The 27,269-nt window shown below is 28.0% G+C and overlaps 1 long non-coding RNA gene and 1 other non-coding gene across 2 annotated transcripts; both read left to right on the top strand.

Annotated features, from left to right (window-relative positions):
• The first annotated feature begins 5,483 nt into the window (after positions 1-5,483).
• Positions 5,484-16,183, top strand: LOC137836418 (uncharacterized). The gene is made up of 3 exons (XR_011085262.2): positions 5,484-5,579; positions 6,535-6,595; positions 16,003-16,183. It is a non-coding gene; the product is annotated as an uncharacterized LOC137836418 (long non-coding RNA).
• Positions 16,184-23,837: 7,654 nt separating this feature from the next.
• LOC137836417 (uncharacterized) lies at positions 23,838-27,269 on the top strand. The gene is made up of 3 exons (XR_016520617.1): positions 23,838-24,288; positions 24,863-24,939; positions 27,016-27,269. It is a non-coding gene; the product is annotated as an uncharacterized LOC137836417 (transcript).

Raw genomic sequence — 27,269 nt, 5'->3', positions numbered from 1 at the left:
ATAAATCAGATGGTGGGTCCCATGTTTTTGTGTATATAAGTTTAACCTAACATGCTTAAACTTCACACTTTCTTCGGCACTTCCTTTCTTCTTTCTTTTGGTCTTTTTCCTTTTGCAGTCTTGTTGAGTTCAGATGCTGCAAATGAAAGAATATTGTTTGAGTAAGTAAACTTTTTTCACATTCTCAATATTTTTCATTTATTTATGAAAAGTTTAAAATATACCAAAATCTTCTGCAATTTTTTTTATCTAATTAATATTTTGTTTCAATTTTTACTTTTTTTAATAAGTCACTATTGTTAATAATATTTATTTATGTCATGGTACCATATCTTTATGAAAAATTTGTTTTAAAGTATATATATGGATCTGGTTTATGTACTATATTATGGAAATCATTTTATCAGTTAATTGCATTATTTGATACATTTGTCCAATAAAATTTATTTTCACTCATGAATTTATATATTTGTTGAATAACTTTGTTAGAGATCTTTGTAAGATACACATTTGGAATGTTTTTCAACTAAAAATGAAACAAACATTTTCATTGTTGTTGTAATAATATTTGAGAAGTGTTTTTATCTATTCCTAATAATTATGCAAGAATTATGTATTTTTACTTTCTTTCTTTTTTTAAAAATTGGTTTATATAATAAGTTATATATTTATCCTAATAAATTTTACTTTTGTTATACACTATTATAAACTTTTGTAAGCAGTCTATTTAATGGTTGCCAGATTAGTTTGGTGTTATTGGTGTAGGAATTGGACTCTTATCTCAAATTTTTATTTCTTTGATTTTAGGTAATACGTTAATAGCTAATGTTTTTTTAGCTTGGTGCTTTTCATATAGCTACAATTTTTTGGCACAGTATTTTGATATTCTCCATACATCTAAATGATGAGATATAATGTTTATATGACTTTCTTTTTGTAATTATTTTGGAAAAATAACTCAATTTTCAAAGTAAATATTTTTTTTAGTGTAATAAGGGATTTAATGTATCTGAACCTCTCTTATTATTTACTCCCGTTTTACTTTAATAATAAGATAAATTTTAAATAAAACATTTAGATTTAATATGAGTTCTAAAAAAATTAATGTATTGGTGATTTATATTGTAATATTAATAATTTTATATTTGTAAAATTTAACATTTGTTTTTCTATTCTTAAAGAAGAGAGTGCTCGTGATGTTGCTACGAGAACATTTTGGAAGTTGAAAAGTTACAATAATGATCTATATGTTGATGAGTTTCCAGGTAATTCTCAAAATCATTCCATCAATATTTATGAATAACAATGCTATTGTAACCTAACAAAAATTAAAAGAAAAAAACAACATATAAATATAAAATATATAAGATGAAACTACTTTTATGATAAGGTTGAGTGTGTGGAATATGTTAAGAGAAAAAAAAACTAATCATTTTTATTTTATTAGTGATAATTATTTTATCTATTAATTTTGAAGTATAATAAAACATGAAATTAGTTGTAATTATTTAATAAATTATAAATTAAGACATATATTTATGTCATATCTTCTAAGTAGCTAGTGTAATTAATTCTAAATTAAGGCATATATATATTTAGATACCTCTTGGTATACAAAGATTACGTTCTCTCTATAGTAATTTTCTCAATCAAACATATTAAGTGCGTATCTCTTATTCAATGTTCACAAGTTGTTAATGATGTTAAATCTTGAAAATAAATATAGATTTCTTCTATCTTAGAACACAAAACTAAAGGATTTTATTATTCAGACATTAATTATTAGGTCACAACTTAAAAAGTATTAATCATTATATTATAATGCCTAAAGTTTTAACATAATACACAATAACATTTAGTTATGTAACATTATATAAGGTTTTAAATTTTGTTTGGTTTAAGTTCACCATTTTCTTATGAATTGTTTACGACAAAGTATTTATCTTTCAAAATATCTCGTTTGGGAAATGGTTTCATAAATATATTTTGTCATTTATTCTTTTTATGTTACAATGATACTAGGTTGTGATGCTTTGAGGATCAAACTTGAATTTGTAGACAACAATGGTAAAACATTCTGGAATTTTAGAAGTTGTTGTAGTGGATGTACTGTTCTTTTGCAAGGTAACACTTAAAATCTAATTGAAATGATTATAGCATTGTGATTGGAGTTTTTGCAAGTTTTCTAAAAGAAAGCAACATGTAGAAATTAAAATACAAGATGAAATTCCTACAACACCTGAAGAAAACTGGTATGTTTATGACTCTGAGAAGAAGAAAGAGGTCGATAAATATATTTCCTCAAGGTGAATTATTTTTTAAAATTTCTAGTGAATTGTTCTTATGATTTCAGACTCTGCATATGATAGCTACAATTGCTTGTTTCCTTTCTACCTTGGTTGCAGGGCAAAAAGACTTAGCCGTCACAAGGTTTCTCACGAGCTTTTAAGTGAAGTACTTTTATGGTCAGTACCTTTATATATATGAGACTATTGTAAATGTATTTAATAATAATGTTAGTAGAAGTAACTTTATTATTAACATGATATACATTTTATTTATTTTAAATTTGTGGATATGATTAAAATCATGGAATGATTTTTCTTGTGTTTTTGCAGGTTTTGGTAGAAATCTTTGAGGGAAATATAAAGAATTTTTTCATGTTAGAAACAAGAGAATTAGATTTCAATGTAATTACTATTCATAGTCTTATTTTCTTAATTTAACTAGTTAGATATGGAATGATACAACTATCAGAAAGTTGTAATTAGTGACAATATAAGAAACAATATTGTAAATATATGGTTCAATATTTTATACCTACTTATATAAAAGGTTTATTTGTGTTTTTATGTGATTTTTTTAAATTAATTTAAACAATTTTTTATTTTATGGTTGGAATTTAATTTAGTTATATACTCTCTATATATAATTCATTTGATGATTATTCATTTTTCTGGTATTTCAATCAAGGTTGTTGTTAAACACAATTTTTTATTACTAGTTTTATCTTATAATTGATAAATTGTTCCTTCTCTACCATTGTTGGAGGGCTAAAAGATTTAAATGGTGTTTAGTTATTTAGGTATTTAGATGTAAATGATGTTAATTAGTTAGGTATTTAGTAACCTTTGATGTGTATGTGGAATTAAAATTCTCTCTAATCCTTTTTCATTATTATCAATACATCAATATTTTTTTTTCCATTAACATACTAAAATATTTTGCGTCATACATATATTAAAATAAGTGGCAAGTCAGAAGTATATTTACAGAATAATATTAAGTTTTTGTAATTATTTATTTAAAATCTGCTTCATCAATCCCTCTTAATATATATATATATATATATATATATTTTATAATAGTAAGAAATTATCTAAAATAATAAAAACGTAAATGTATTCATATGTATTGAATTAGTTATTTTTTTTTGTATTTCTAGAAACTTTAATGAGAGGTAACTAAGTTATTGTTCTTCTTTCTAAAACTGAGTTATTGTTTTTCTGCATGTTTTCCTATTTGTCACACTCCTTTCAATGCAGCAAGTTTGAAAAATTATTTCTTTCATTTACTCTTATTTATGAAAAAAAAAGTGTTCATAAAGTATATTTAAAAAGTGTTTATGAACAAAAGAGAAATTATGATTTCTAATTTTTTTGAAAAACATTGAAGTTGGATTTGAAGTATAACTATTATTATTATTATTATTTTTAAAAATTAAAATATTAAAAAAATTGTTTTAAGACAAAATAACATATTTTATATCTGTTTGCTTCTGTTATTTTTTTTAATTTTACAAATAAAAAAATTAAATATATTTATATTTAAAGACAATTAATAAAGGATATAAAAAACTTTAATATTAAAGAAAGAAAAGAAAACATTAAAAACATACAAAGACAATTAATAGAAAGTAACACATCTTTAGATTTTTGTGCATTTCCGTGACCGTTCTTCTGCTCTTCTGCATGCATTACTCTTATCTTTTCTCTTTTAATATATTAATTTATTATTTTTTTATAAAAATAAATATATTTGTAATTACTTTTAATATATTATGTCACGGGGAAATTATTGGATATATATGAGTTGTAAAACTCACACATAAAAAAAAATCTTAGATCAAAATATATAATTTAGAAGGTACTTTTAAAAGTATTATAGGGTACTACAAAATGATGATGAGTATATGAAGACATAAAAATTATGTAAAATTATTTTTTAATTGAAAATATTTTTAACACCAAAGAAAGTTATATTTGTTTTAGTTTTCCTATTATATAGTATTTTACAGTTTTGAGAGAAAAATTGGTAATACTGGACTTTGATTGTACTTTTATATATAAGGTTATTTTAAATTGAAATTTATTTATTTGGATATTAGATTAGATTTATTGTTTGTAATGTTTTGGGTTTTTTTTTTTTTTTTTTGAAAAAATATGAAATATATTTATTCAAAATTAATTAGAAATATATAAAAATACAGTCTATAATTTAAGATATTATTTATTTTTATTTTTTTAGAACATTAGAAACTGTTTGATTTTAAACTTATATGCAAATTAGATAATAAGAAACTTTATCACTCCATGAAAGTCATGTATTTACCCAATTTTCTTAGTTAAAAAACAATAATAGTAAGAAGTGAAATAAATATAGATAGATAGAAAAAGTAAGGAAACAAAATAAGAATAAGGTTATAAAAAGTTGGATTTTGATAATAACTATTATTATTATTATTATTATTAAAAAATAAAATATTTAAAAATATTTGTTTTAAGATAAAATAATATATTTTGTATCTGTTTGTTTCTCTTGTTTTTTTTTTAATTTAACAAAATTTATCTAAAACAATAAAAATTTAAATAAATTCATATGTTAAACTTTTTTTTGTATGTTTTTATAAACTTACTAGTGTGATAATAAACTTTATTATTAAATAAAGAAAATGAAATAATAAAAGCAAATGCAATTAGAAGAGAAGAATGAATCTGTTGTATATTAAAGTTATCTATGATCATTCTTACAAGGGACGTATTTTTATAATGAAGTTAATGTCTTCTCACTTACCTATGTTTAGTATTTTAATTTAAGATATTATTTATTTTTATAATATTAAAAATTGTTTGATTTTGAACTTATATGTACATTTTAGTAAGAGGAAATAAGAAACTTTATCGGTCCAATGAAGTTTTCTTTTTATTCCACGCATTTCATCCCATTCTTTTATTAAAAAAAATAGAAAAAAAGGTGAAATAAATATAACTAAATAACATAAAAAAAAAAACTCATTTTCTTATGATTTCTCTTTCTTTCAAAACACTGAAGTTGAGTTTTAAGTAATACTTTATTTTTTCAAAATTAAAATATTATAAAACAGTTTTGAATTAAAAAAATTTTTTAAGAGAAAATATCCATTCCAGAAACTTCCTAATTTTATTATAAAAGAAAGAAGAAGAAACACGGAAAACAAAGAGACAATTAACAGGACGCATCTTTAGTGGAATTATTTTCTTCTTCTGTCACGACTGGTTCTTCTGAGTCGTTTAACTCGTTCCTACTCAGCTATCAACTCGGTTAGTTTTCGCTTACCTTCATCCATAGCTGCATGGATTGCAACCGCTTTCCATGATATTTTTCTTACACTCATTTGAAACTGATTTTTTTTTTCTCTTTTATCTGGATCAAGAAAGATCTAATCTTAACCTTTGAAACTTCTAGAAACTTCTAAGTTCGGTATTATAAAAAAGGGAGAACCTATGCAGGTTGAGTCACGATCTTCTCTCATTGCTGCTTCTACCTTAATAGTTTAGTTCACTCTGAATTTTACATTGTATTTCCTTTTCCTTTTTCTTATTCTTTATCAATTAACTAGATCTGATTTTGAATTTTACATGATATTTTCTTTTCCTTTTTCTTATTCTTTATCAATTAACTAGATCTGATTTTAATGACTTTGCATCCTTTTAAAGACAAACTTTATTATTAAAAAGGGAAAACAAAATAATAAACTTATAGACTATTCTGTAACTCTCTTCAGTGTTCCCTTGACTATTCTGTATTTTCATCTTCTTTCTTTTGCTCTTCTTCACGAAGAGATTAACAACAGCTCATGCTTATTTATCTGGATTTATATTTGTGCATGACAACTAATTTTTTCTGGTATTTTTTTTTTCTTCCCATTCATACTGGTTCAACCAGAATCTGTTTGCAAGAAGTAATTTATGGTTTATTTCAGTCTGGGTTTAGACTAATTAAAATATTTATAATTTAAATGAGCAAACTTTGACATTATTGAATTTTTTTTCATTTGCATGCAAATGCTTCGAACTGCTTTCAAAATAGTGTTCATAAACTATTTCTCCTCTTCACCATAAATTATGAAAATAAATTAAAATTTACATTACAAATATTACATTTTAATTTTATTTTATTTTTAATAATAGAGATAATTTATGCATGCATGTTTGTTTCCATGATAAACATTTGGTGTGATTGCGAGTTTGATGTTCTTGTGTTTCTCGTGTGCAGCAGCTACAGATATGAGACAATATATTTTAATCTTTTTTATGGATATGAAAGGATAAGAATGGTGAGTTATAATATTTTAATGACTATTCTTTTGCATTGGAATGCCACTTTAAGAAAGTAAATATATGTATCTTCTCTTATTTACTTCCATTTTAAATTAATCTTAGGAAATTTTTTAAGTAAAAGTTATTTTTAGATTTATATTTAATGTACGAGTGTTTTAAAATATTTAATACATTTGTCCAGTACAGTTTATTTTTTACTCTATAAATTTATATATTTGTTGAATAACACTCAAAAGACATATTTTAAGATACACACTTGGAAAGTGTTTTTCAAGAAAACAAACATTTCATTTCTGTCCTTACAATATAAAATTTTGTAAGTAGTCTATTTCTTAAGATATTGTTAATGACTAATGTTTCTTACCTTGATGTCTTAGTTTCATATAGCTACAATTTTTTGGCATAATATTATGATATTCTCCATACATCTAAATAATGAGATATAATGTTTATATGACTTTATTTTTGTAATTATTTTGAAAAATAACTCAATTTTCAAAGTAAATATATTTTTTAGTGTAATTAATAAGGGATTTAATGTATCTTTTAATGAACATCTCTTATTATTTACTCTCATTTTACTTTAATAATAAAATAAATTTTAAATAAAACATTTAGATTTAATATGAGTTTCTAAAAAGATTAATGTATTGGTGATTTATATTGTAAATATTAATAATTTTATATTTTTAAAAATTGACATTTGTTTTTTTATTCATAAAGAAGAGAGTGCTTGTGATGTTGCTAACAAAACATCTAGGAAGTTGAAAAGTTACAATAATAATAATCTATATGTTGATCGGTTACCAGGTAATTCTCAAAATTCTTCAATCAATTATGAATAATGATGCTATTATACTTAAGATACTAGTTTTTTTAATTTGAGAAGATAGGTAAGATTGAGTGTTCTGAATATGATAAGAGAAACCGAGAAAAAAAAAAACTAATCATTTTTATTTTTATTTCATTAGTGATAACTATTTTATCTATTAAATTGTTTATATAAATATTAAAGTTTTGATACTAAGGAACACCAACACCTTCATTGTTGTTCGCTTTGTCTTCGCCGATCCCCATCTTATTTCAAGAGTTACAACAGTTCTTCAAAACCTCGGAAGGTGCCCAGTTAATCCAATCTTGCACCCACGATCAACAACAACCCAATTTGTTCTCAGTCTGCAATGGGATGTTGTTTTCTCGACACCAACTGTTCCTTTCAGCGTCCTATAAATTTAGAGAAAAGATCCTCCATGAAATGCATGAGTCCCCAACAAATGGTCATTCTAGCCTCAAGCCTACCCTCGCCCGAATTGCTGCCTCGTTTTATTGGCCGGGATGGACGCAGGATGTGAAACAATTTCTCCAGCAGTGTGTCACTTGTCAAAGAAATAAATACATGCCAAAAAAAATTCAAGGGTTACTTCAACCTCCATCGACACTAGCACAAATATGAGAAGATTTGTCTATGGATTTCATAACTCACTTACCTTCCTCTGCAGGTCACACAATGGTTTGTGATGTGATTCCAATAGCAAAGAAGAGAATGATTCTTGACATTCTTAGGAATCAACTTAAGTTGGACAATAGTTAGACACTTTTTCTTAGAATTGGATCAATGTTCTAAGTCAAGAACTCACCAAAACTAGCACCAAATCCAAACTCATTTGGAAGTTCCACATATTGTCAAATTGAACCACCAAAAAGAGATAAAAAAAACAAAAGCACCGAATAGAATTGAATAAGAACAACTATGAACCAAACAAACTGAATTAAAAGGCAAGAAAACTGAAAAGGAGTGCTGGAAATTAAAAGGAACCGAACCAAACACAAAGAAGAAGAAGAACAGCTGCTGGAAAAAGCAAATAACCGAACCAAAACTCAAGAACACAAGCTTAAAACATGAATAACAAAAGAGAAGGAAGGAAGGAGAGGAGAAAGCTCATGAAGATGGATGTATGGTTAGATGATCACGCCACTAGAAGGATGGATGCTCCTAGATGAGTGTGCAAGCCGCCACTTGAGGTAACCATGGAACCATCAAGATAAGACTAGAGAAGAAGGCTCAAAGCTCTCCAATGCTCTCTCAAAATTTGAGTATAGTTTCTCTAATTAAAATTCAAATCTGAAATGTACAAGGGAAGCACCTATATTTATAGCCTAGAGGTGCTGAAAAACAAACTAAAAGAATTCAAAATTCCCTCCTAAAAGCTACTAGAACCGGCGCCTAAACCCATGCATGAGGAAGGTGTGACCTCTTCCTTCACTTTGGCACCTCCTTATTTACTCCTACACCTATCTACTAACGCACCCCCCTTCCTAAAGCTCCTAACTAAAGACTAAAACATGCTTTAACAATAGAGATTTCTAATGTTTCCCTCTAAGCACCTTCAACCAAAGAAATTACAAAAAGAGAAAATAATTGTCCCCTAGCTCCTAAAGCTTTGAACATGCTTCTTGTAAGCCTTTGAGGTGGGCTTTGACCTCCATGGGCGTCCTCCATTTGAGCCTCTACCTCTTCTTGATCTTGTTGATTGGCCTCCATGTCCACTTGAGCTTGATCTCCATCAGTTTGGGTCATCTGTGACCGCCTCACCAAGTACACCCATTTTCTGGCTCTTCCCACGCACTTCACGACGCAACAACTCGCAAGGCGCTTTGCTGTGGAGATCTTCCGCCTTCATGGAATGCCAAAAACCATCGTCTCAGATCGAGATCCAGTCTTTGTTAGCACGTTTTGGAGATAACTATTCAAAGTCCATGGTACAACATTAAAATTTAGCTCTGTCTATCACCCACAAACGGATGGGCAAACAGATGTTTTAAATAGAGGGCTCGAAGCTTACCAGCGATGTTTCACGGAGGACCACCCGCACACATGGTACCATTACCTCCACCTCCCAGAGTTATGGCACAATACGACGCATCACTCAGCTATAGGCACCTCCCCCTTCCATGGTCTATACGGTCGTCCACCTCCCACCATCCTTGATTTGTTGCACACGCCTCGCCTCAACACCACCATCTCGGATCTGCTACACCAGCATACCTTAGTGTTGCATGCTCTCAAACTTAAGCTTCGCAGAACTCGCCAACGCATGTGCGACTAGGAAAATTGGTACCGTTTGGACCGCACGTTCAACATAGATGATTGGGTCTGGGTTCGCCTCCAGCCATACCGCCAACAATCTGTGGAACGTCGACCCTGTCAAAAATTATCTCCTCGTTACTCGGGACCATACCAAATAAGCCCCCGCATAGGCACCGTTGCGTATGAGCTCAGGTTACCTACCTCATCTTGCATCCACCTAGTGTTTCACGTCTCACTTCTTCGGCTTTTCAGAGGACCAACACCATATCCTTCCCCACACCCAAACTCCATCACGAACATTAACTCGACTACTCCCTTAAGTTCCCCAATACAAACCGCACATGACCCTCTGACTACACCGTCCTTGCCGCCCAATCAAAATACGCCAACACATCTAATCCCAACTTTTTCAAAATGTCCAAGTCTTGAGCCCCACATTTCACCTAATCTTCATAAATCCCTAACTACACTTAACCTCATTCATAACTCTTGCATGCATGCCATTGCACCTAATCTATTAAATCCCACTGGCCCACCCCTAGAAACCCGTGCCTCACCCACTCCTCATAATAATCCATTATCTCATGTCCTCAAACCAAATACCATAAACCACAATAGTACCCCTCAAGCCCTGTGCCTCACCAACTCCCCTTAATACCCAAAATGTAGAAAACCCTAACCCGGGTCCAACAATACTTGCACCTATGTCCAAACCTTTAATCCCACACATTCACCAAATTCCTATAACAACCAAGCCCAACCAATCAGCCCAACAACCCCACTTAACCCAAAAAGGACATCAGACTCACTTTGAGGACAAAGTGCCTCAACTAGCGGATGGTAATGTTACACCAGGGTCCAACAACATCAACAGGCCCAAACGTCAGATTAATAAACCTAGATGGATGAAAGACTTTTTGGTTTAATGGGCTAAAGGATGTTCAATTTAATTGTTTTCAGTTTTAATGTAATGTGACTTAAAGGGAAGGCCCATTGTGACCTTTCCCAAACCCTATTTTAATATGAGTGCAATGAATGAATGAGAGTTTTTCCCTTTTCTTAAAATTTTATCTCTCGTAGTTTTTAGGTCTTAGTGTTACTATAACAAAAACCTAACTGAGAACAAGTCGTTCAAGGGGTAAAGAACCTAATTTGAATAGGAAAAACTAAAACTAGTTATTTTCCTCTTCAACCAACATCAAACTTGTTATTGTGCTAGGTTAATTATTTCGTCAACATCCACCCTTCCCCCTCTAAAGACGACCCCATTCCTTTGGTTCCAAATGCTCCATAAAATTGTCACCCAAACACCTTTTCATCCAGACTCTATTTCTTTTAGAGTTGAATTGAAACTGGTAAAATTGTAGCAGATGTTTAAGGTCATTATGAAAAACTGACTTAATTCTCACCCACCTAGAAACTTGCGACCATACCTCATAAGCTATCGCACATTCCACAAAGATATGTTGAGTCAATTCTTCTACCTGATTATAAAAAGGGCATAATAAAGAAGGGAGGCCTCTTCTATAGAGATTCAATCTAGTCAGAATCTTGCATTTGAGAATTCTTCAAGCTAAGGATAAAGCATTTGGTAGGACTTTGGTGTCCCATAAAGTTTTCATGGTTAGACATGGCTCAAGATGTTCGAAAGACTGTAGAACTTCATAAAGTGGATTTGACAGAGAATAAACCATCCTCCTGAACTAACCAAACAACATTATCATGAGAGTCTTTATGGGGTTTGAGGTTGTTCAAGTCTGTTAGGAGTTGGGACTGTTGTTCATACCCCCATGCAAAAGGGTACTTTTGTTTCAGTGTGTAATCACCAATTCATTTGTCTTTCCCAAAAAGGACTTTATCTAATGGCCCCAATTTCCAAGCTAATTGTTTGTATAACTAGTTTCTTTACATTCTTCATAAAGATTGCACAAGTTCCTCCACCACTAGGATTGTGTTGTGCTTGAAGAAGTTCTTCTAGTATTTCTGTAGATAGAATATTTGGACAAAACTACTTCTCTACACACCCCAGATACGTCAACTTTCAACCTCCACATTCATTTGGCAAGGAGCGCCATATTGAAACTTCTAATATCTTTAATCGCCCAAGCCTCCCTCAATCTTTGGTTTACAGATGTTTTCTCATTTTACCCAAGCAATCTTCCTTTTCTCGCTACCTCATCCCCACAAAAATCTCCTTTACAATCTTGTTAGGTCTTTACATACCTCCATTGGGGCTTTAAAGATGGACATATAATACAGAGGTACAATTGTGAAGACAGACTTGATCAGACATACTTTTCCTGCAAAAATTAAGTTCTTGCCTTTCCATTTTGACAATTTCTTCCTTACTTTATTGAGGACTTCTTTCCAAAACTTTCTCTTTCTCAGATTGTCTCCAACTTGAAACCCAAAATACTTAAAAAATACTGACATATGTGTACAATTTAACACGTTGGCTTTAAAATAAATTAATATATATTTGTCAAATAGATATATGATTTATATTTCAAAATTAGTTAGATGACATGAGACATCTAACATTTTATCTTGCAAACATATTTTCTCATCTAACTTGTATAAATATTTTCTCATCGCTAAGAAAATATACTATAAAAATGCCAAAATTTATCACACTTAATTACAAAAGTACTGTGTTTTTTTACTTCTTTTCCTTTTTATTTAACTTTTGTTTGTATTAAGAATTATGTATGGGAAAGTATAAAACAAACTATATGTAATCTGAATTTGTTTCCTGTTAAAAACAAGACATAACCACAAAAATGATTTTAATCTTTTAAAAGTTAAGAAAATATTATTTTTAATTTATATGTCCTAAGTTATATGTCTTTAAACGTGTTACATGTCAAGAAATATGAATAAATGAAAGAAATACTTTTGACAATAAAACGAATCTCTTGAGTTCAGAATTTTGGAGTCTCTTGAGATAGTAGACAAACGGCCAGAAAATACAAGCCTCCGAAAATACCAAACCGATCAAACCAGCAACACTGCATACATGCCTAAGAAAAAACCTATCAAGTCCTTCCACCCAAAAGAAGCAAAGTAAAATAATATAAGGGAAAGAAAAAACAAACTTCAATCCTTCATAACTCCGGAAACAACTCAAGAACTTGCAACACATACCAAAGTCCTTTGTTGACAAAAGACCAACACACCCACAAAGACCTCCAACTCCACCCTTATTTTTTAATTAGACTTCAAACAAACCAATGGGTCCAAACACCATTGGGCATAAGTAAACGAAACACTGTTTACTCTACTCGTGAGCCATACACATTGAGTTGGGCCAATGTGAAAATCTTCAAACAATCCACTAAACCATTCTTAAAGATGATGAGGTTCCTCTGTTTCCAAATTTCCCCAATCACAACAATTCACATACACTTTGAGTTAGGCCAAGGTGAAGATCTTCAAACAATCCACTCTACCATTCTTAAAGATGATGAGGTTCCTCTGTTTCCAAATTTCCCCAATCACAGCAATCCACATACTCCCCCAATATCTATTAATCTTCTGAGAAGCCCAACCAAGATAAAACTGATTAAAATGGGAACAAGCATTCCAATGGTATACGAAGGCCTCCCCAACCCACTTACTGCACAAACTCCATACCTTCCAAGCTACCTTGCATTTGAAAAAAATATGACTCCCAAATTCCTTCTCTTCCCTGCACAAGAAACACATACTGCTTTCCAGATCAATCCCTCTTTTCTCCAAGTTCACATGTGTTGGTAACCTATCAGCCAAGACTTTCCAAACAGTAGTCATTGACGAGGGTAACACCTTAAGACTCCAAAAGCCTCATAAATAGAAACATATGTACCTTCCTCAGCCAACCTTAACCTAATGTACGGTGCTGAACTAACAGAGTAACCAAAAATTTCGTCCAACTTCCAAACCCATTTATCCATAACCCCTAAAGATAAAGCCTTGTCCTCAAATAGAAACATTAAACAGGTTTCCTCATCCACTTCCCACGCAAAAAAGGGTACGCCTCCACTCCGCCTTCCAAGATCACTTGTTATTGACCCAACCCCCAGCTCTTGACACAACAACACTTTTATCCTTAGTAATTGAGTAAAGCCTTGGAAATCTTACATTTAAAGCCTCGTTTCCAATCAATTATCTTCCCAAAATCTAATTTGATTCCCATCACAGCCTCCAAGCAATATTATCCTTAAAGTTAGTCCCCTACTCCTCCGACGCCCAAACTTTCTTCAGGTCATTCCACCAAAGCGAATCCTTATAATTACTCTCAACCACTCACAATTCTATCCAGTTGTCGTATTTAGACTTCTCTTTCAACAACCCACCCTCTACAAACTAAAGACGCCAAATCCATTTCCCTAAAAGCGCATCATTAAAACGCCTTATATCTTATACCCAAACCACCTTTCTCTCTAGAATTGCACACCTTCTCCCACACCACCCAAGTTACCTTCTTGACATCCTTCCCTCAACCCCACATGAAATTCCTCTGTATTTTCTTAATAGAGAGAACCACAGACAATGACATCTTGAAGAAAGACATATAAAACAAGGAAATGGAAGAAATAACTGACCTCAACATACAAACTCTATCAACCATAGATAAAAACTTCCCTTTCTATACCACTCCATACCCAAATACTTGAATGAGGCATTCATAATCTCGCAGTTTAAAACAGACGAGTAGAGTCGTAATTGAGATTGACTTATACCCACCCCACCATTCCTGCTCTTAGAAAAATTGACCTTAAAACCAAAAACCAATTTAAAGTAACATAATATAGATTTAATCACCATTATATTTTGTGGACATGCCTTACAAAAGAAGAGTATCATCCTTACTGGGGTTTATATTAAGATCATCTTCCTTTTAACTTTTCAAAAGATTTGTTGGTAGTTGTAGTTTTTTATTAAAATAGTTTATGTTTCCATTTTTTTATATAAATATTATAGTTTTGGTAATTATTACATCTTTTAATATATTTTAAATCTTAATTTATTTTATTTTAAAATATATGTTCAAATTAAATCATACTTCAAAATATTATAAAAATAATAATATTTATTTCCAACTTTAAATTAAACTATAAATTTTTTGAAAAATATTTATTTATATTAAATTTTTACTATTATCACAAGAAAATAATTAAATAAAAACTTATTTTAGAGAGAAAAAATAATTAATTACAATATTGACTACATTATAAATTATTTTAGATACTAAAAATATTGTTGATATCTAAATTAATTTTTATTATTGATAACTAATTTTTAAATTAATTTTTAATTAATTACTAAGATTTTAAATATTAATTATTATTTTAATTAATATTTATGTATTTTTAAATTTATCTTTTAATATATTAACTTTTTTTTATAAAATCAATAATTTTTAATATTTTTGCAATATATTATGTCACCAGGAAATTAATAGATATATGAGTTGTAAAATTCACACATAAAAAAAACTTAGATCAAAACATATAATTTAAAAGATATTTTTAAAAGTATTATTGGGTACTAAAAAACTAAATATGGTGCATATATTAAGACATAAAAATCATGTAAAATTAATTTTTAATTGAAAATATTCTTAATAGTAAAGAAAATTATATTTGTTTTAGTTTTGCTATTATAATATTTTACAGTAGATAATACTGGACTTTGATTTTACTTTTACATTTTAAATTGAAATTTATTTATTTATTTCGATGTTAGATTAGATTCATTGTTTATAATGTTTAGGGATATTTTTTTCTTGAAAAAAATATGAAAATTATTGATTCTAAATTAATTAAAAATATATAAAACTAAAATCTATAATTTAAGACATTATTTATTTTTGATTTTTTAATAATATTAGAAACTGAGTGATATTAAACTTATATGCACATTAGAAAATAAGAAACTTTATCACTTGGTGAAAGTCATGTATTTCTCCTCATTTTCTTATTTAAAAAACAGTAATAGGAAGTAGGTGAAATAAATACAGATGGACAGAAAAAAGTAAGGAAAACAAATTAATAACCAGGTTCTTAAAATTATGATTTCTATTTTTTTTTTAAACATTGAAGTTGGATTTTGAGTATACCTATTCTTATTATTATTTTTAAAAAATAAAATATTAAATATTAAAAAAATTAAGAAAAAGTAATATATTTTATATCGGTTTGTTTTTGTTATTTATTTTAAATTTAATAAAGTTTATCTAAAACAATAAAAATTTAAATATATTCATATCTATTCATTTTCTTACTCTTTTTTTTTATGTTTCTATAAACTTAATAGTGTTATTATGTTTCTCAGGACCGTTCTTCTACATGCATCTTCATTCCTTCAGCCCGCATCTACTGTCCTTCCCGTGACCCTTCTTCGCATGTATTTTCTTTTGGCTGCAATCAACAACTTGTTCATAATTCAGTGAAAACACACCCTTATTTACCTCATATTCATATTTGTGCTGAATTTAACATATTATTTGTTTTTAATTTTTTATAATATTAGAAACTGTTTCATTTTGAACTTGTATACACATTTTAGTAAGAAAAATAAGCTTATCACTTCATGCAAGTTTTATTTTTCATTCCACAATTTCATGTATTTCATCCTATTTTCTTGTTTAAAAAAACAGTAAAAATAAGGTGAAATAAATATAACTAAAGTAACAGAAATAAATGAAAATAATGTTCTTATAATTTCTCTTCCTTTCGGAACTCCTTTGGAAACACCGAAGTTGGATTTTAAGTATTACTTTTATTCTTTTTTAAGTTAAAATATTATAAAATAGTTTTGAATTAAAAAACTTTTTAAGACTAAATATCCATTCTAGAAATTTCCTACTGTTTGTTTGATTATAAAAGAAAGAAGAAGAAACAAGAAAAACAAACAGGCAATTAACAGGGACTCATCTTATATGGGAGTTATTTTCTTCTTCAGTTTTTCCGAGTCATTCAACTCATTCGACTTAGCAATCAACTCGGTTAGTTTTCATTTACCTCCATCCATAACATATTTGTGCCACATGATTGCAACTCTTTTCAATGATATTTTTCTTACTCTCACTTAAAATTGATTTTTTCTCTTTTTTTTTTGAGAAAGATCGAACCTTTGAATGTTTTTGCAAAAAGTAATTTATTAGTGTAAGATTTAGATCAACTCAACAATTTAAATGAGTAAAATTTAACAAAATAAATTTTTATATAAATATTATAGTTTTGAAAGTGTTTGCGTGCAAATGTAAATGCTTGGAAAAAGTCAAAAGAAATGTATCTATAAATTATTTTCAGTTCACCTCTTCACCATTTATAAAAATAAGTTAATTTTATATTAAAAATGCTAGATTATAATTTTATTTTATTTTTAATAATGGAATTAACTTATGCATGCAGGAATAAAATACACATCCAATAATTCTTTTATGTTATCTGAATAAATAAGAAAATAAGAAACTTATCAAGAAAGTATATTTTTTTTTTCATATTATAGAACAAATTATAAGTTTGAATTTGTTTAAAACATTGAAGTTCCATTTTAGGTATCCTTTTATTATTTTCTCAAAAAATTAAATATTATAAAACACAACTTTCAATTAAAAAAACTTGCTATAAAAGAAGATAATTTATTTTGCATCTATTTGTTTCTATTATTTTTTCAATTTTATAAAATTGATCTAAAACAATAAAAATTAAGTATATTTAATATGTAGGTTATTCTAGAACATCAGCTATGAAGAAAGAAAGAAATGAGAGAGGGAAAGCAATAAAAAAAGGGAAACTTCTGCAAGTTGGAATTGGATCTTCTCTCATATTTCTCGAATTAATGAATGACGTTTTTAATTTGATTTTCTATGGTATGTTCTTTTCATCTAAACCTGTATGTTCTTTTCATCTAAACCTGTTTTTTCTTTCAAACCTCAATTAATTAATTAGATATGATTTGAATAAGTTTGCATGTTTATTTCAACTTACATTATAGTTTGAATCCTTATTTGTAAAATTGGACAAGCCTAACATACTAACTGCAACTTATGAAAATAATCAATGTCTCTATTTGTTTTTGAATAAATATTATAGTTTTGGTAAAAAAAAAAGTGTTTGCATGTAAATACTTGATAAATTATTTTTAAATTGACTTTACAAAGACTTTAATCTATAGTTTTCACATAATACGTAATAAGGTTATGCAATATCTTATAAAGTTTTAATTTCATTTGGTTTAAATTCCCCATTTTCTTATGAAAAAATATTTTTTTCAAGCAAAACATTTATTTTCGAGAATATATAAAATAGGAAATGGTTTCGTAAATATATTAAGATGGAATATTTGGATACATATTGTTGCTTGATATAGGGTAAGAATTTAATCTTTTTGCTATTTTAAATATTGTCATTTCTACATGTTACAGAGACTGTTTTGAGAATGAAACTTAAATTTTTGGATGATAATGGTAAAGCACTATGGAATTTGAAAAGTTACAATATTATTCTTCGCAAGATAACTCTCAAAATCCATTTGAAATAATTATAGTATTGTGATTCGGGTTCTAGCAAGTTTTTTAAAAGAAAATAACATGCAGGTATTACAATACAAGATGAAATTACTTGTATTAATGGCAAGAAGAAGAAGAGGTTGATAAGTACATTTTCTTAAGATGAGTTCATTTCTTAAATTTTAGGAGACCGTGCTTACATCCATGTTATTAATTACCATTATTTTATCTATTAAATAAGAAGTATAATGAAATTGAATTCCAAGAAGTCATTTAAGATACTTTCAGATTTATAATGTAATGATAATGTAATATTTTATAAGAACCTTAATGTACAATATTTGATGTCATATTCAGATCTTACATTTTAGGACATTACATTATCGACTAAGCCACAACTACTAAATTACATTTTTCTTTTCTACCTTGGATGCATGACTAAAAGACTTAAGAGTCACAAAGTTTCATATGGACTTTTAAGTGAAGCAAGTTTATAGGACTTTTTTATGGTTAGTATCTTTGGTTCTAATAGCACATGGGTCTTATGTAAATTGTTCTTAATAGAATAGTTGTTGGCCAATATACTCATTGGTTTAGATAAATTGCATATGGGTATTTTTTCACTAATGGAGTATTGGTGTTGTATTTATGAGACTATTATAAATTTATCTAATACAATGTGTTAGAAGTAATGTGTTGCTAACATTATTTTTAACATGATGGACATACTTCTGGACTTGTGATATGATTAAAATCATAGAAAATGTTTTTATTGTGTTTTGCAGGTTCTGGTGGAAATTTTTCTCTGATCGAGGCTGAAGTATGTTTCCTTCTTTATTTGATCGAGGCTGAAGTATGTTTCCTTCTTTATTTGTGTTCTTTGTACTTAAGGAATTTTCACATTATTGTGATGTAGAAAGATTCTAAAAGTTGCTTAAGATGTTTTTCATGAGATATTATGTTTCAATGTAAGTTAAGATATTTTTCATGAGATATATTATGTTTCAATGTAAGTTAATATATTTTTCATGAGATATTATGTTTCAATGTAAGCTATGTTTTTCATGGGATATTATTGTTTCAATGTAAGTCATTTAACTAATTACACAATAAACACATCTATTGAAAAATGATGTATTATAAATATTCCTAATTAGCTCAATCAATTTTTGACTATTTATTAAATATTAGTTATGTATATTTTATTTAATACAACTTATTGTTGTTATTTTCTTTAATCAAATAATTCATTCTCAGAAATATATGTAAGGTTATCTATAAAAGTTGTTCGTAGTTCAATTTATTAAGGATCAAAATTTTAAAGATGAGTTGGATATGTATTAGATTATTTTCTTCTTGCAATAATGAAGTCTTTGTTGATATAGGTACATTCTATCTTGATTCATGTCTTACTTGATTCATGTCTTAAATAAGAACAAATTATTTTTATTATTCTTAATTTTTTAACGATTTTTTTCATCCTTTAAATTAAAATATAATAATAAAATTATTACTCCAAATTTGATAAATATATTAAATAGTAAATTATTTTTTTGGAGTATAAGACAAATAAAAATGTTAAATTAATTTAAAATATAAAAATACAACAAATTAATATGACACATCTGACCAAGTTACCAAAAAGAATATAAAAATAAAAATAAACTATATAATTGTCATAAAAAACTAAGTAGAACATAAAATAATATAAATTATATAATTATTATATCGTCTAAAAAATTTCATATGATTGCAACATACTAAAAATAAAATATTATTTCTTACATTATAGTTTATATTAAATTTTATTTACTTGGATGTTTAGTTTTTATTTAATTCTTTGCCATGTTTTCTGATAATTTTTTTTAAAAAAAGTATTAAGCAAATAAATACTAAAATATAAAATTTGAAATATGGGGTATCACTTTCAACCTAAATACTGAAAAAATCCTTCTTAACAAGTGGTCTCTCATACATGAGAATTGTGAGTATAGTGCTCTCACTACAAGAAACAGGAAAACCAAAGAAGGGTTAACCACTAGACCAGAGAAAAGTTCTTTGGTCATATTATCACTTTTATTTTACTTATTATTATTAACATAATTTATACATATTAATATTATATTCACATTATTATTAATATTATATTCATATTATTAATATTATTCATATTATTAATATTTATTAATATTATTCATATTATTAATATTTATTAATATTATTAATATTTATTAATATTATTAATATTTATTAATATTATTCATATTATTAATATTATTCATATTATTAATATTTATTAATATTATTAATATTTATTAATATTATTCATATTATTAATATTTTTACTATTACTATTATTAATATTATTATTAATATTAGTATAAATATTATTATTAATATTATTATAATGAATAGTTTCCAGTGTCTGATTCTTCAAAATTTGATACTGCAAATGTAACCAAAAAATAAATTATGATGATGTATATATGTGATAAGTTAATGTCACTTCACAAACAACTTATTTTTACTTATTGAAATTCATAAAAACAATCTTTAAGAATTGAATAATAATTTCAATTAATGAAGTGCCTTCTAACTTCAATTAATGAATCAACCTCTAAGACCTAAGTTCAAAGCATATTTAAATATATATACCAGTTTAGGCTAAACTCACTAAAAAAATTAATTATATCTATTTATTAAGAATTGAGAAAATATAAAATATTTTATTGATGTTTTACAATAAACTTTTGACACTTAAAAAAAATTAAAAACTCTATTATTTTGATGAGATTTTAGAATAAATATTTAGAATTTAACGAAGGTTTTAAAATAAACCTTTGGAAATTAACGAAGGTTAAAAAAATCTTTGTTATTTTATGGAGGTTTTAAAATAAACCTTTGTAAATTAACAAAGGTTAAAAAAAACCTTCTATTTTGTGGAGGTTTTAAAATAAACCTTTGGAAATTAACGAAGGTTAAAAAAACCTTCGTTATTTTGCGGAGGTTTTATAATAAACCTTTGGAAATTAATAAAGGTTAAAAATCTGTTATTTTGTTGAGGTTTTAGAAAAAACCTCCATTAATTAAATCAATTCCTAAGGTTATATTAACCTCCACTAAATAACCTCTATTAAAACCTTTTTTTCTTGTAGTGTCTTACAACTTTTCCACCATTTTTACTCCCATAAGTGAGTCTAATCTATGCAAAATTATTTAAATCTAATTTTCTTTCTAAAGTAAATTAGTAGAAATAAAAAAAGTCTATTTTTTCCCATGAAATTGCTTACTTCAAATTTGAATTAACTTGTCAATTTAAGAGTCATTTATAGACTTGAATGCAAAGTTTCGATATCCAAGACCAAGTATATTACTTTAGGGAACTCATTATGTATTTAAGTGTATTTATATTTTATCTATTTTTATATATTTAACAACTATTATGTATAAAATTAATCCATAACAAATTCAAATTATATTTCAAATATTCAATTCCGAGTAACTAGATTATCGTTAATTAGGGATATATTTTAAAGAAAATAGAATTAATAATAGTGTGCTTATATAAAAAAAGAGATGAAGGTTTATGATGTATTATATTCTTAGAGTCATTGAGAGTGATTTGTAATATGTTGTATAAAGTTAGAATATATGTTTATAACTATTTTTAAACTTTAAATAATTTATTTTCATTTTCATTTTAGAATATGATAACCTCTTTTATATATTATGAAAAAAAACATAATTAAAAATAAGTTTAATTATCTTTTTCATCCCTATATTTATAGTTAATAGTCAATTTGGTACCATGGTTTTTAAAAAATTCAATTTGGTCCTTAAGTTTTTTAAAATGTATTCAAAATGGTCCTTTCGGTTAAATATAACCAAACGGCATTAAGTGGTGCTTATGTGACAGACACGTGTAAGTTACATGGATTGTGCTTACATTACTTTAGTGAATACTGAATTAGAGTTTAGGTTATTTAAATTGGGGATTTCGAATTTCTGATTTATGGTTTCTGATACGAGGATTGCTCCCCTGGTTGGATTCTGTGGTGCGCTTCCCTGCTTCGATTCCATTCGGAGGTGTGCTCCCCTCATTCGATTTTGTGGTGCACACCTCCAAATGCAATCGAAGCAAGGAAGCGCACCACAGAATCCAACCAGGGGAGCAATCCTCATATTAGAAACCCTAAATCAGAAATTCGAAATTCTCAATTTGAATAACCTAAACCCTAATTCAGTATTCACTAAAGTAATGTATGTAAACACCATCCACGTAACTTACACGTGTCTGCCACATAAGCACCACTTAACACCGTTTGGTGATATTTAACAGAAAGAACCATTTTGAATACATTTTAAAAAACTTAGGGACCAAATTGAATTTTTTAAAAACCACTGTACCAAATTGACTATTGGCTATAAATATAGGGACGAAAAAGGTAATTAAACCTTAAAAATAAAACAAAAATATGAGATACGAACAACAACAATTAAGAAATCATTTATATATATATATATATATATATATATATATATATATTTTGTTATAGATAGATATTATCATTAAAAAAAATCAATAAATTAACAAAATTGTCTAAAATAAATAAATTCAATATGAGAAAATAAACATAACTAAAAATTGAATTGAAAGATTCTAGCCAAATATATTAAATTAGACTCTTTTGATATATTTTCAATTTTTGGAAAATTTCACTAATCTATTTTCAAGCTTTCTGAATAACATTTTTTTTTAAATATTGTAAACAACATTCACTTTGAGTTTTAGAGAGAGAAAAAAAACACTCACTATCTCTAATCTAAAAAAGTACCATTTAAGATTTTATACACAACAGAAAAAAATACTAATATTTTTCTCATTTCTTATATGATACAATTATAAATTTTTCCAATTTATCCTTTTGTCATTTATTTAACGCTGCTGTTACATGTGTTGCGGAAGTTCATCCTCAAATACTCTTTTTTTCGGTATAATTCAATTAATAGACATTAGTCATAATTATCTTAATTAATTTAAATTTTTCATCCTGTGTTTCCAAAATCTTTTATCTTCTATTAAGTAATAACAATAACAAGTAAATAGATTCTGTTAATATTTTACAATATTTTAAATTAAAAATAAAAAAATATTTTTTACTTTTTATTTTATGCTTATAATTCAATTTTTAATAAATTATAATTATAAAGTTATAAAAAATAAAAAATTCCGTTTATATTCTCTAACAAATAATTAAGTAAATAATCGTTTTCTCGAGTTTTTTTTTTTTCCAAATGACGTAAAGAGAGGGTAAGCGGTTAGCTGTTTCTCAATTTTAATATTTTCTTAAAATATAATCAATTTTGGTTAAAATTATTAATTAATTAAAAGTAACTGAGTCAAGGTGGTTTTGTTCAGTTTGTTGAGCATAGTGGGTAAGTTATTATAAATCTTTTGACAAGTTTTCAATCTCTAACAAATACAAAATTTAAAATTATTTCGTGACCAAAAAGTTTCAATAAGTTTCAATCTTCAACTTCTGGGTACTAATAGGTAATGGTGACAGTGAGACTTGCAAACAAGAATTTTTTAAACCAACATTTGATAATTTACTTCTTTATTTTGATAATTGAATGTGTCACTTCTGCAATTTTTCTGCAATTTGATTGATCAGTGTAATTGATGATGATTTTGGTTATGCAGTAATCATAGGTGCAGATTCATTAATGATAAAAAAAATGCACACTTCTTATTTCTTAAGGTTGTGTAAACTGCAGAAGAGGTTGATACCAAGTTTCTGGTTATTATTGTTATTTGTGGAACTTTCAGAGATATTGTTCTTGTTGCTGTCGTGTGGACAGATATGAAAAGCAATTTTTTAGTTTTTGCACAGGAAAACTAATTTGTGATTTTCATTTTCATGATGGTCTCAAAGGACTCTTTATATTTTAAGGTTGTTGTTATAAATATGCTATGTTGTTGTTTCAGATTGAGTGACAGCGATGGAGCTTGGGTCAAATTCTGATAATAGTAAATCAACATTTTGTCTGGTGGATGAGGATCATACACTTGCAAATTCTATCCGATTCACCCTAAATCAGGAGTTAGTAGTGTCAATATTCTTATGTGATTTTAGTAATTTTTTTTTAAATTTTACTCATTTTAGAGATAAAATTTTACCAAATTGGTAAAATATCTGTAATATGAATATCATGTTCTTTTACTAACTTCTTGATGTTTAAGCCTACTAAATCTTATTCCTAAACTCTTGATATTGTACGGTTTTCAAGTCTGTTTTCTATATATACCTCTGTTTTCTCTTGATGTAGCTTATAGTAATTATTAAACTTTACATAATTTGTCAGTAATATTGATTGTTTAAACCTTATAGGATAACCTTAAACATCAAGAGTTTAGAAACAAAAGGAGTATGAATGTGTTTAGATTTCAGTTCCATCTGATTAAAATGACAACTGTTACAACAATGCCTTCTCTTAATTACAAGGTGTGACATTGTTTTTTAATTTGTTTGTCGTGTGTAAACATTCATCCAGAAAACATGAAAAACATGGTGTTTTTGTTGTCTCTGTCTTAATAATCCACAATTTAGAACCCTTGTGATGTGAGTTTAATTCAATATATCCTGATTCATTGAGTTTGTTGGTGTTGTTTTGCAGTCCGAGGGTGACATTTTGTGGGTACAGCATTCCTCATCCCTCATTTAGTCGAGTTAATATCAGAGTCCAGACAACAGGTAATACATGAAGTGTCTTGAGTTTCTTGTCCATTGTTTATCACACTGAGCCAAATGTTACTATAAGTAACAAAATTCTGCCTCAATCATGTACTTTAGGTTCATATTTGTTTTAATACACTTACAAATGTAGGGCTAGCCTTCACACAACTATAAGGTTGTTGCCCCATGATCATGAGGTTATGGGTTTAAATCTTGGAAACAATCTACACTTATGCTGCAGTGCTCTTTTTCACAATCACAAGTTCCTTTACATATACCACTAATTTCATAGTCTGCTTTGCAACCTAATATACCCTGTTGGACCCTTATTTTTGCTAGTTTTGTTACATAACTTGTATGATATTTTGGATCTAATGATACTAAAATCCTTGAAACAAGTTAACTTTTATCACTTATTTCATGAAACAATGCTGCCACCATACCTTGGAAATTATTTTCAACATAAAATCTGCCAATGCAATTTGTATTAACAGTATGATTCTTCATCTCTTGCCTATCAGTTGGAATATTGTCATCCTCTTTTAGAAAGGTATTTTAACCATTCTTTGAAGATAGGTTGTGTTTCTTATGTCCTTGCTGATTCCAATTTATTCTTGCCTTTTTCTAGCAAAACTCTTGCTGTGTTTCCAAAACCTTCTCAAAATTTAATGTAGTTTCAAAAGATGGTTTGTTCCACTCAGTCACAAATAAACTCAGCATTAGTTTGATCTATCCCTTCTTTAACAATCTCTTTGATCCCCAACTGAATTTTGAATTTTTCCTCCAATCTTACCCTCCCTTTTCTCTTCTTTCATGAGTGGATCAATCCTGTGAGCTTTAATCGGTAATCTTCTGCTCTTCCTTGATCATGTCCTTTCACAAAATGATAACAAAATGCAGGCAGTCTTTCACTCACACTGCAGTTCAACAAAAAATCCAAATCCTTCCCTTTTCACTAGAGTTTGATCAAGAAGTTGCTTATTTAAGTCAATAGCTACCAAAATTCAAGCAAAGTGGCCAACAGATTTATAGATATTAGCTTCATCTAACGAAATTGGTACCCCTATCCTTTCAACTACTGCATACAAAATTCTTGGCCTGCAAACACTCCCGATGAAGAAGACCTATTATTTTTTACCCATACTTGTGCATTTGTTATCCTTTGTTGTATAGAGTTAATATTCAGGGAACATAGGAATAGCCTCAAGTAACCTAGCTTGAGATTCCAATGACCTACTGCTAATATATTACTTAATTAATTCATTTGCTGATTCAAAAGAAAATTTGGGAAAAACCTCTTTTGAGAGAGAAATGATAGGGATCACAAAGACTTACATTCATCAGTTTTCAAAAGGCTTGTCACCTTTTGAAGAATTACTCTGCCATGCAAATGATGTTGGGACCTAGCCAAACCTGCTTGATACTCCTTGGGAATTTTGATACCAACCATATTAGTTTTTCTGCATGGCTTAGGAAGATGAGTTTCCTGCATTAAGCAAGAACTACTGAGAACCTAAGCAAAACTTTTTCTTTTCCAATCTTGGCACTTCACCTGAAGATAAATCTTCAACACAAGCCCAATGAAAAATTGGATTTGTCTTCATTGGAACTAGAAAAGGAAAACACTATGATCTCATAATGTTTCTTTGAGCGTTTGACTCGCAGAAATTATCAATAATATGCAATATATTAAGATATTTACTTGTATAACTAGATCTGATGATACTAAAATATTGGTCCTTGCTTTCCTTATTGAAAGTTAGGAAAGTAAGATGTTTTATGGACACTAAGCCCTTGTTTGGATCCGAGTGATTACTGTTCACCCAGAAAGACACATGTTTTCCGTACACTTTCCATTCTATTCATCTTAATTTAAACAATCTACCTTTCTCCACATTTTTCTTTCAAATCATTTCAAATCCGACTTCCTAATTCAAGCAAAGCATAAAGGATTTAGGTAATGCATCTATGAATACTGTAAGGGAATTATGAGGTCAGTGTGAAGGTGGAGCATCTAAAAGCATCATTATGTATCTGATATGCAACATACTTTTACTTTGTAATTGTAATTTTGTCTTCAATATGTTTGTGCAGGGGATTCAGCAAGTGAGGTGTTGAAAGATGGATGCTTGGAACTGATGCTTATGTGCAAGCATATTAGGAGCTCTTTTGATGATGCTCTTACTGAATTTAAAAGCTCCAAAACCAACTGAACAGGGTATGGATACCAGATAAAGTCTGCTCCAGACTTCTACTTTTAGTTTCAAAACTGATTTGCCTTTTTATTGTTAGTCTTATAGTAGTATATAAGCATTGGTAAATGTTAGGTTAAGGAAATAAAAGTAGAT

The sequence above is a fragment of the Phaseolus vulgaris genome, chromosome 4 (genome assembly GCF_051622355.1).
Source record: "Phaseolus vulgaris cultivar YP4 chromosome 4, ASM5162235v1, whole genome shotgun sequence".
NCBI lineage: Eukaryota > Viridiplantae > Streptophyta > Magnoliopsida > Fabales > Fabaceae > Phaseolus > Phaseolus vulgaris.
The sequence above is the reverse complement of the archived record's forward strand: the minus strand, read 5'-3'. Positions and strand labels throughout refer to the sequence as shown.